Here is a 12,469-nt window from a genome sequence, read left to right as displayed (position 1 = left end):
TTGAGAAGCAGACCATTACAAGTTGGATCTTCATTTTCTATTAGTAATGGGAATAATAGTGGTGAATTAAATTTTCATTAGTCTGTGGAGGACAAGACATTACAGTCTTTCCAATTCAATTCTAACCTCTTAGAGTCTGAGCAGTTACTTAAGATGAAAGAGGCTCCAATGAAATAGAACTTAAAAGCAAGTATGGGCCTGTTGAAAAATTTATTTCGGGTGCTCCTAGCGAAGATGGCCTGGCTGAAACTCTTCATATGGGTTTTGTAATTGAATTCAGGTGCTGGGCCCACTTCCTGACTGCTGGGCTGGTAATCTGTGCCAGCTTCTGCCATTTCTGTTGGCCTTGCCTGTGTGTATTGCTGTCTCTTCACATGGCAGGAAAATCTGTGGGTTCAGGAACTAGAGCTGCTCACGAAGAGCTGAAGCATGAAGTAGGGTGTTCTCCGACCCTGGAAGGGTTCAAGGAGAGACTGCATGATCACTTACCAGAGATGTTTAAAAGTAGGCTTATTTGTTAAATGAGAAGTTGAATTAGATTACTTCCGATAGTCTTTATATTCCTTTTGTTTCAAGATTCTATGATTTTACAATGAAAGTCAGGAAATTGTTTTGCACTAAGTCCTGTGAATGACTTTGTAAGGCTTTGTATTGGAGATTTACACCTTTAGCTAAGATTTGTATGAATTCACATGAGCAATGCAAAACAAACAGTCTGAAGTAGTAAGTAATTTTAACACAAAAAACATTTTCCGCTTATTATTTTTACGGCATGCTCAGGTAAAATGTCATTGACTAATAAAATGGAAACATTGATCATTATGTTCTGTAAAATACTTTCGGCAGACAAAAATATTTTATAATGTAGGGCTCACTGGGGACAATAGTAAAGAGAAAGGAACTAATTCTTTATTATTATACACTTACATGTCAGGTGTTATGCTAAGTGCTATGGATAGAGCATTAAAAAAAACTCTCTTTCCTCAAGAAACTTATAGTCTAATGAAAGAGCTAAATAAAGCAACAATTATATTTTACTGTGAAATATGATGGGAGGATGTACATGATGCTATGTCAAGTATCTGAACAGAAGGTAAGATTAGAAAAAGATTTTTGCTGGAATTGGTTCTGGAACTGAGTTTTAAAGTATAAGAAATTAGGAAGATAAGACATGGGAAGACTATTCAGAAAGAACAGTCCTCCTTAAAACCATATTCCCCCTTCTTGCTTTTTCAAAGAGGAATCCTTTATTTTTTTACCTCCCAGATTCTAGGTTTCTAGAACAATGAAGGGGTACAGAGCTGTTTTGTCTTTTAGCCTATAGATGATTCTTTTTTTTCATTGAGTTATGATCAGTTTACAATGTTGTGTCAATTTCTAGTGTAGAGCATAGATGATTCTTGATTCATAAGCAAAATCGGTCTCCACAAAGTGGCTGCTTCTCTGAGAGTGCATATGGCTTTCAGAATTGGACAGACTGTGCATCTCAAACAGGTATGCAGACACTTGGCTAAGGATTAAGGGCACTCAGAGTCAGACTAGACCAAGTCAATTTTCTCCAGTAGGAAGCCTTTTAAAACACTATTTTTTTATTACAAAATAAATGGATGCATTGAGGAATAAATTCACGTGTAGTTTTCAAAATTGAGACTTTAAATAAACTTACTACATCACATACCTTGGCTTTATCTGCAGACCCTTGGGATACACACTTCCTCTTCTTTTTCTTTTATGCTTACTTAAGTAGTTGGAAAATATTTGAGAAATACTAGGCAGAAAGGTATCTGGGTAGTTGCTCTGGGATGAATACTGAGAACCTTAGGAACATGGTAGCAGATAAGTATTATGTGTGTGCATGTGCGTGTTCATGTGTGTGTGTGAGTATATATATGGATGCACTGAGTCATCAATACAAGATGAGAAGAATGCTGTGAAAAAGATTGCTGGGATTGGTGAGTGATGTCTGCTGTGGGTGAAAAATGAGAAGGAAGAGAAGTAGAGTTGGACCAGGATTATGCTTTAGATCATCCTGTTTCTCCTTCCACACAAAAGCATCAGTGAACCTTAGCCAGGAGGGTTAGGGGAGATGTCATGGTTCTGGTCCTGGTTCTTTCCTTCCACCATCCTTGTTCTGCAATATCACTGACCTTCTCTTATATCCCAAACTGATTCACAGCCCATAGTGAACCACCTCTGGCTAATTGTTTAGTGACATCAGGGCTGTTATTACAGAGAGTTCTTGATTTGGGGGCAATTGTTTCAAGTTCAGATTTTTAAATATTTAGCCTTCGTTAATGGTATGTTTGTAATTCCAACTGCTGTTTCTAATCTACTATAGTGCAAGTATGTATGATGCTGGAACTTAGGGGATTTTTTTTTTCTCTCCTCTTCCATGTCCTCTTTAGAACTGTCCATAGAAGCTGCTCTGACTAGTCTCTTTTTCTGGGTCTTGAAGGATGTCATATGCTGGAAAATTGTGCAGGAGGACCTCCTAGGGAGAGGGTTCAGGGAGTACAAATGAACAGAACCGTAAAGCTGGAATGATGGGATAATGACAATGGTTCCAGGTGTGCCTGGGCCCTCCTGGGGAAAGGGAAGGGAGAATGGAATGGTAGATTGAACTGCACTGTGAGAAACTTAAAGCTATTGGATGGCACACTGAGAACTGTAGATTTTATTCTCTTGACAATAGGGAGTCGCTTGAGGTTTTTTCAGTGAGATAAGAGCTCTCTCAGATTGATGTTAAGAAAGCACCTGGCAATGTGGAAGGTGGAATGGGAACAGGCCAGGGGTGGGAGGTGAGTTGAGAGGCTTCCACAGCAGTCCTGTGAGACATGGAGGGCAGACACTATGGCCCTGGAGAGCAAGAGGGATAGGGATGGAGAGATTTTTTTATGAAATACAGATAGAACTTGGAGGTGAAAAAGACTTAAGAATTATGTCTGTTTCCGGCTTGGGCATGAGAATGCACATGACGCTCTTAACTGAAATGTGGATACAGGAAGAGAGAGTCAGTGTAAAGCACTTTCAAGGATAATAGCACTCCAATGCAAATGTAATGTATTAATATTAAAAATCATGTTATCACTGAACTTAGATTTAAGGTAATGGTTATCCACCGTATTGATTATACGGATGTAGAGAAACCGTTAGGAAACACAAAGCAAGTGCTTTTATAAATACTACAAAGAATGTAAACGATAAGCCCCTTTAATTTTTAATTTTTAATTGATGCTGGGAATCTGCAAGTCAAGTTCATGTATAAGGTGATTACATTTTACTTTGGTTATAGATTTTACTTTATTAGTGCTTTATGATGTGGAGAAACATTGACTAGTTCTGCTGATTAAATATAACTAGATTCACAGTTGCAGTCTTATAAGCTCATTACCTAGCCTCCACAAAAAAGTAACTGAAATTTTAAGTCTTAATTAGAGGACAAATTCAAGTTTGATGAGTTCTAATAAGATGCAAAAGAAAGATCCTTGATTATACATTAATCCATTTGATAATTTATTAAATAAAACATCAGGAAGATTCATTATTTATTTAATTTCCCCCTGTGATTATCTTTCTTAAAATATTATTTCTAACTGCAGTGAAATGCACATAATATTTATCATCATAACCATTTTTAAGTGTATAGTTCAGTGGTATTAAGTACATTCATATTATTGTGCAACCATCACTACCATCTATCTCCAGAGTTCATTCTACCCATTAAACACTAGCTCCCTGTTCTTTCCTCCACATAGTCCTTGGCAACCACCATTCTACTTTCTGCCTCTAGAAATTTTACCACTCTAGAAGGACTCATTAGTTTTTGAACTAGAGAAAATAATACAGTTTTTCTATAACCCATTATTGGTTCTCTGGGTTGGCTCACATGTAACTGACTCATGATCAGAATAAGCACTGAAAGGTTTCAGAGCAGCACAGTACATTATTAGGCTTGAAAAGAAAGTAGAGCATTGGTGATCTTTGGACAAATCCTTCAGATTCTGGCCAGTCCTGATCAGGAGCTAAGGAAGAATCAGCAGTCTCCTGACAGGCAGTAGTCTGAGAGCGTAGTATCTGGAGTAGCTTTGCCCAAGTTTGAATCCTGGTCTACCATCTTCTAATTGTGTGATGTTGGTCAAGTTGATTGAACTCTGAGACTCTCAGTTTCTTCATCTATAAATCAGTAGAACCTGCCTTCCAGTGTTGTTATGAGGCTTCAGTGAGTTGTTATACGTAAAAGCATTTAGAACAGAGCCTGGTATACCATAAGCATTTAATAAATGTTAACTACTATTATTTCTCAGGTGAGCTATTACTACCAATACCTTGTATTGTCAGTCTGAGTAGACCAGGGAGCAAGACTGAACTATGATCATGGACTATTTTAAGACCATGGCATGGTGTTTTAAAAATCAGCTAGAACTGGAATGTAAAATATAGTCACAGTTAGTAAAGTTTCTGGGGTTCTACCTTGGGTTCAGTATGTTTCTCCAGTTCTGATAATGGAAATATGAAGTGTGAAACATCTTGTGGCCTTACTATGGTGACTCACAACACTAAATATACTGTGCACTATTCAGAAAGACTGTGAATCAAAGCATCGCATGCTAGAAGGATTGCTCAGTTTCCTCCATATCACAACAGAAACCGGCATGGGATAGACTGTGGCCTCATGTGAGGATTTTCATCCTTTATTAGCTGGAACTTTGCTCCTCTTCCCCCAGAGCTTAAGTGGAAGAAACTGATTGCTGTAGTTGAAAAATCAAGAGGTCCTCCCACCCCTACCCAACTCTGTTCTCTTTCCCATTGCACATTCACAGACTAAAACAGCGTTGTTCTTTCTCCAAGAACAGAGGTTTTTGACCTTTACTCCCAATATTTTCTGACTGACATGGTGAGTCAAGCAAAGATTGTGTCAGCAACTCTGTATTCAGAAACCTGGGGGGTAACAACTCACTTGTGAATACATGATTCATTTTTTATGTTGGGAAACTTTATGTTCCCTGAAGTCTCACTTTCTATCTCCACAGCCTAGATCAATGCTTGGCATATAAGAGTGTTCAAAACATGTATATTGAATGAACAAATGAATGAATGAATGGCTAATTTTCTTTGGTGGAGTCCTGGGGAGATTACATGGAGACACTTAGAAGTGAAAAAGTCTGAGCTCTAAAATTTCCAGGGACTCCACTTAGTTCTTTCCCGTTCAGTAGGTGTCGTCAGCTTCTTCACTGTACCTTGCCTATTTTACTTACGTATTTTTCCTTTTTAAAATATATTTTCTACATAATAATCACAAGCTCTTCTTTTTCTTCTCATATGAATACCAAGGCCACTTTTACAATCTGGTTTTATTCCCTTTCCACCCCTGAAGTTGCGTTTATGAGCCCTGCGTAATTGTGCCTGTGAGAACGCCCACAAGCTTTTCTTGTCCTTTTGCCCAGACAGGACTTACTCCATTGCTGAACCAGCCTGTATTCTTGCAGAGGCAGGGAATAAGGGTGTCCCAGGAGGATGCTGAGATTCTCAAAGCAGCTTTTTTCATGGAGCAAATTAAGGACAACACAAATCATTTTGGGATTTCGACCTAAATCTTAACCCATTTATTTTCTTAAAATAAATCTCTTTTTTTTCTAGTACCTTTAAAATGTTTGTTTAAAAAAAAAAGCACTATGCTGTAATTGTTGCTTTTGAATTGAAGACGTTGAAAACAAATGACACTAGTTGCAAAACTCCAATGGCTATGTAATTTATGAACATTTTATGAAGTTTATCTAACCATTTATAGGACATAGGTTCTGTAAGTTTGTATTTCTTTCAGTCTTACTTCAGCGAAGTTGCACTCAAAATTTCCCTTCTCAGATTACACATGCTTTCCTTTTTCAATTTGTTTTAGCTTATCTTTCTAAGAGTGTGCAGTTACACTTGCTTAGCAGATATTACTGACAGATATTTAAATTAGAATAACAATAACAGCTACAGTTTATTAAACATCATCCTCAAGTCAGGCTGATTGTGTGATTTAACTGAATTATACCATTTAGTCTTTCAAACACACTGAGATGTAATTTGCATGCAGAAAAGTAGACAAATGTTATTTGTACAGTTTGGTGTGTACACACCCATGTAACCATCACCCAGATCAAGAAGGAATACTTCCATCATTCAGGAAGGCTCTTTCATGCCACTTCTCCCAGTCAATCCCCTCTTCTCAGAGGCAACCATTACTCTGGCTTCTATCACCACAGAGTAGTTTTGCCTGTCTTTGAACATATATGAAGGGAATAAATCTGTGTCTGTCTTTTTTTGCTTAGTAAGATGCTTTGGAGAGTCATCCATGTTATTATCTGTATAGAGAGTTTGCTATTTTTTTGTATTATAGTATAATAGTCTACAATATGAATATATCACAATTTCTTCATTCGTTTGTTGATAGACATTTGGGTTCTACCCTTATTTTTTGGTTATTAGGAATAAAGCTGCTATGAATATTCTTGAAACATCATTTTGTGGATCTGTGGAAACATTTCTCCTGAGTATGTAACTAGAAGTACATACTTCCAGGCATAGGGTAGGCTTATATGCCTACATTTAATTTTATTAGAAACTCCTAAACAGTTTTCCAAGGTAGTTGCATCATTTTGCACACCTGTAAGCAATACATGGAAGTTTTGGTTGTTCCACACCCTCATCAGCACTTGTTATTGTCAGGTTCTTTAATTTCACACATTCTAGTGAATGTGAGGTATAATTTCGTTATGATTTTTTCTCATTGAGATATATCAAGATATAATTTACATATAATAAAATCCACTCATTTAAAGTGTACATACAGTTTGATGAGTATTTGAAAAAGTTTAAAACCATGTGACCACCATCACAACCCATTATTAGGTGTAAATGGTCTGTGATTGCCAATTAGGTCAAGTTAATAGATAATATATTTCATATCATCTGTATCAACCCTTTGTAACTGGGATTCTGCAGATAACTAAGTCCTAATGCCTTAAGGTATTCACTGCTTGGATTTGGAATGGTGCTGGTTATGTACCATCTTTGAAAAAATTGAGAAAAAATTTGTCATTCAAATAATTTTTTAAGTGCTTAAATTTCTTGCACAGCTCTAATTCAAGAAGGCTGTTCTATATCCTTATTGGGTTTTGTCTATTTATTTTAACCATTCCTGAAAGAGGGATTTTAAAGTTTCCAATTATGATTGTAAATTTTTGTATTTATCCCTTCAGTTTTCTCAGATTTTGCTTCATATAATTAAAGCTCTGTTTTAGACACATACACATTTATGAATGTTCTGTCTTTCTGATAAATTGACCCTTGCATGATTATAAAGCTATGCTAATACTCCTTATTTTGAAGCATACCTCATCTACTTGCTTTCTAATGCTTATTGTTTGCTTGTACATCTTTGTCTACTCCTCAACTTTCCATTTATCTACATCTTTATAAAGCATGTCTCTTATGGACAGCATACCATTGAATCTTACTGTTTTATCCAGTTTGACAATCTTTCATTTTTAGCTAAAATGTTTAGGCACTTACATTTATTTTATTATTGATATGGTTGGGCTTAAGTCTGCCATATTTTTTGTTTTTTTTTATTGGTCTCATCTGCTTTTTATTCCTCTGTTATTTTGTTTCTGCCTTCTTTTGAGTTAATAAAAATTTATTAATATCTATTTTATTTCTTCTGTTGTCCTTTTAGTTATTATTTTAAGTGGTTGCTGTATAGCTAACATCCTTAACATATCAAATTCTACTTAGAATTAAAATTTAGCATTGTTAACCATTTAATCTTCTCATCTGCTCTCTGAAGTATACATTGTTACCCAGAATTTTTAGATAGATGAGGAAACAGGCCCCAAAAGAATAATTATTAACTTGCTTAAGATCACATGTGGGAAGAGTTGGATCAAAGACACTATCTAAATAATGCTAGATATAGTACTTAAATGGCTCTGATGATAGTCAGTTCAATGGGCCTCTCCATATAGCCATTGCTTATGCATATTATATTTATGAATTGCATGAAACGAATGTTTGTGCTAAGAACTTAGTTCCATGTGATTTATCATCAGATACTTCTAATGAAAGAGATTGGCATCTAGTGGCTGTAAGATTGGCTGCTTACTCATTGAAAAATTTCTTTAACCATGTGCAAATATTATTAAGTTTCCCCTAGAGAACAAATCCATGAAGAGGAATTACAGAGGGAAAATATGTTTTGAAGGCTAGACATGAAGAATATCTTAATTTTGAATTTATTATACCAGTGAAGAGATGGAATGATATAAAAATTATTTGTACTAGCTGCTTTTCAAATATTATCACATTTTTTCTTTCTTTTTATTACTTTATACCCATTACTTTGAACTTCTCCTCATTTCCCATGCCCCTAGCCCCTGGTAACCACTTTTCTACCCTCTCTGTCTCTGAGTTTGATATTTTTAGATTCCACATATAAGTGAAATCATGTAATATTTGTCTGTCTGTGTTTGGCTTATTTCATGTCCTCTGGATTCATTCATGTTGTCACAAATGGCAGGATTTCCTTTTTTCAGGCTGAATAATATTCCATTGTATACATATATACATATATATTTATATATATGCCACATTTTCTGTATCCATATATCTTAAAGGACACTTAGGTTGTTTCCATATCTTGGCTACTGTGAATAATGCTGCAATGAACATGGGAGTGCATGAGATAGTGATCTTATTTTCTTTGTATATGAACCCAGATGTGGGATTGCTGGATCCAAGTAGTATCACATTTAATCCTTACAACTATACGTGATAGGTACTTTTTGATCTTTAATTTGCAGATGAGAAAATTGAGGCACAGAGAGGATAAGATGTGCCCCAGATCACACAGCTGGAAAAAGACAGAGCTAGACAGTCTGGCTTGAAAGTCTGTGTTCTTAACCACTATGCAAATTAAAGGTAGAGAGGAGAGAGTGGTTTTCAGTTTACAGCTCTTCTGGGCTCTATTTTATGTAAGCCTCACAACAATTTTCTGAAGTCAATAAATGCAGTTATTATTTTAATGATGGGGAAATGGAGACAGTGGTTAGGTGAGCTCACCAACATGCAACATTGCTGTCAATAAAGATCTGCCGACTCCAAGTCTCCTCCCAGTGATGAGGATGGACCTGTCCTGGAGGGGAGTAGAGTCAGAAGAAACAGAACCATATCAAATGAAGTATGGAGCAGGCAGTGGGTTCCAAAGGCTGGAAGTGGAAGAGTTTAGAAATGATCCAGGATAAATATTTTGAACAGTTTGAGAGAATAAAAAAATGGAAACAAAGATTAATTATAGAATACTAAGAGTTAAGATAATATTAGTCCAAAGAGGAAAGGTTACGCTTACAAGGCTGAAAAAAACCAATTTTTTTCTGCATGTTTAATACCAAAAAGATTCTCAATTATTCTTTGTATGAATGAGGATTCTACAAAGGAAATTCATTGTCTAAAAGAGAAAGAAAGAAAGAAAAAAGCTGAGTTTTCCCTATGGGTCAAAGTGAATTTGTTAAATTTTTAGTCTTAATTTATGGAAAAAAATTTCTATGTCAGAATTGGAATCAGTAAAGGTTGAATCACTTTGGATATATTTCCATTGATTTTCTTATAAGCATGTAGATTGACACTTTGCAAAACCACAATACATTTTGCTAATGGTCTGAACTTTTGCTTTTCTGAAGCCTGTAAATCCAGAGTAAAACAAGTGTTTTAACAGGTGCCAAAGGATAACAGCCAGTTAATCTTTGTTCCTCACGAAGAGTGGGATTTGGGTGGAGGGAGGAAGATGATCAAGTCTTTCTTTATATCTCTCTGAGTTGTTTGACAGGTTACAATAAGCAGGCATTACTTTGAAATAGCAGTAATTATAGTAAGAATGAAAGGAAATCATAATGTATTTTATGAGCTGAAGCTAAAGACGAACTAATGTGTGTTTTAAACATTCTTAGAGGAAGAATGGGGTTCCTGTACTCATAGTATATTTGGAGTAATAGATATGTAGAACATTGGTTTCTAGTGTAAACCTAGTTACATCTGCATGTATTGGTTAGGAGTGTGAGAAAATGGTAGAAAGGAAAAAAAAACCCCTAAATATTATCTATTCAAATGAATTCACTTGGTAATCTAATTCTATTGATCATTTTCAGTCTTTCTTTTTGATTCATAATGAGGAATTTCAATGAGAAGTCTGGAAGATTTTGCCAGTAAAATAGTCTGGAGAAAGCTCTTTATTTTTATTGGATGCTCTTTCCTTATTAAACTTTAGTAACATGCACTACACTACAAAGTTGGTGGAAAGGCTAAATAAACAAAACCATTCCCTCTGGACCATTCTAGCGGGAAATGGCAATATTTGAGACAAGCAGAGGCAGATTCAAAGGAAATTTCTATGTCAGAAGCTCAGCTATATTTCAGTCGTCTTAATATCCTCATTCATCTATGTCTATAATGGCCAAAATACTACATGTAATTTTTCTTGCACCCTCACAATTTTCACACAGAATTAAATCTTATTGTTGTGGTGCCCAGTTATGTGTCCTGGAAAAATTCAGTGGATGAAGTAAATCAGTATTTTTCTATATACACACACATAAACACACATAACAAAAACATTTGCAATCATCTCCTCCATACTTTCTACTGACTTCTTTTTTCACTTCACTGGCTACTTTTTACATCTCCTAATATCACTAATTATTCTTCATCCACATAGTTTTGAAGTCTGCCTAGTGTTCCATCCTATTCATGTCCTGCAAGTATCAAGTTCTCAATCATTGAATCTTAGGTTTTTTTCCATTTTTTTCCATACTAAAATATCCCTTGATTTTGAACATCCTTGTATTTAAATATTTGTGCACTTTTTTGGTAATTTCCTTTGGATGAATTCTTGGAAGTGGAATTTCTGAGTCAAAAGATATAAATATTCTTAAGGCTTTTGACACAAATTGTCCAATTTCCTTTCAGAAAGTTTGAACTAATGTGTACTTCCAACAGTGCTATATGAGATTGTCTGTTTATCCTTAAAAATTGGGGATTATCATTAAAAATAATTTTTTATCAATTTTGTAGGAAAAGTACAATTATTTAATTTTTAAATTACTAAGAAGCCAGATTTCTTTAATGTTTGTTGCCATTTGCAGTTACTTATGAATTCTTAGTTCAGATCTTTTACTTGGATTTCTCCTGAAGTATTTCTCTTGATAGAAAATCTTTGTGTTCTACAGACATTAACCTTTTATGTTACATATATTTTATTAATATTTCTCAGCTTTTTATTTGATGTTTTTATAGGTGTTTCTGAGATAAATAAGTATTATTCTGTGTGTGTGATCACATTGATCATTGATTTATTTTCTGTTTCTTCCTTTACTTTAATACTTAAAAAAAGTTCCTACACCTTGAGATTAAAAATATTCAAAATTTTTCTATTTATTTTAATGCTTTATTTTTTACATTTTACATTTAATCACTTTTTAATTTGTTTTGGCTAAGAAAACAAATGAATGTAGAAACCCACCGTTATTTCCAAGGTAACCAGTCATCTCAGCATCATTTATTGTTCATTATCATCCTCTGATTTGAATTACTACCTTTACAATCTGCTGAATATTTGTTTTTACTTAGATATCTGTTTTTAAGCTTTGTGTTCTGTTATACTGATCTGCTTAGTAGTACGTTAGTTCTACACTATTTTAATTATTGTAGCTTGGTAATATATTTTAAGGTGGCTTGACTTCCTCCTCATTTTTGCTGTCGTTAACATATACCCGGTCACTTCCCTCCCTTATTCTTCTACATGAACCTTGGCACTTTATTCTCAGACTGCAGATCTTCCTCGGTTTACAATGGTGCTACACTCCAGTAAACCCATCATAAGTTGAAAATATCATGTCGAGGAGGCATTTAATACTCTTAACCTACCAAATATCATAGCTTAGCCTAGCCCACATTAAACATGCTCAGAACACTCACATCAGCCTACAACTTGGCAAATTCATCTAACACAAAGCCTATTTCATAATAAAGTGTTGACTGTCTCATGTAATTTATGACTACTGTTCTGAAAGTGAAGAATGATTGTATGGGTCCAGAATGGTTTTAAGAGTTTCGAGTGTCTACCCTCTTGATCACATTGCTGCCTGGGAGCTGTGGCTCCCTGCCCTGCCCGGCATCACCCAGCAGTATCCTTCTGCACATTGCTAGCCTGGGAAAAGATCAAAATTCAAAATTTTAAATATGGTTTCTGTGGAATGGGTGTCGCTTTTGCATCATGGTAAGGTCAAAAAATCTTAAGTGGAACCATCCTAAGTCAGGTACCACCTGTACAAAAAAAGTCAGTGAAAATTTTCATTGAAATGGATATGTATTTATCCAAGTATTCTTTTATGGCTTTTCACAAGAATTTGACAGTTTTCCTCCTTCTGCACATTCT

The 12,469-nt window shown here is 35.2% G+C and overlaps 1 protein-coding gene and 1 long non-coding RNA gene across 3 annotated transcripts in view; both read left to right on the top strand.

Annotated features, from left to right (window-relative positions):
* The window catches only part of RTN1 (reticulon 1), a 208,203-nt gene that overhangs the window by 16,184 nt on the left and 179,550 nt on the right, over positions 1–12,469 (top strand). The gene's annotated exons all lie outside the window — the stretch shown is intronic.
* Positions 1–12,469, top strand: part of LOC140696947 (uncharacterized) — a 74,659-nt gene that overhangs the window by 15,626 nt on the left and 46,564 nt on the right. The gene's annotated exons all lie outside the window — the stretch shown is intronic.

The sequence above is a fragment of the Vicugna pacos genome, chromosome 6 (genome assembly GCF_048564905.1).
Source record: "Vicugna pacos chromosome 6, VicPac4, whole genome shotgun sequence".
Classification (NCBI taxonomy): Eukaryota; Metazoa; Chordata; class Mammalia; order Artiodactyla; family Camelidae; genus Vicugna; species Vicugna pacos.
This window is presented reverse-complemented; position numbering and strand designations above follow the sequence as displayed.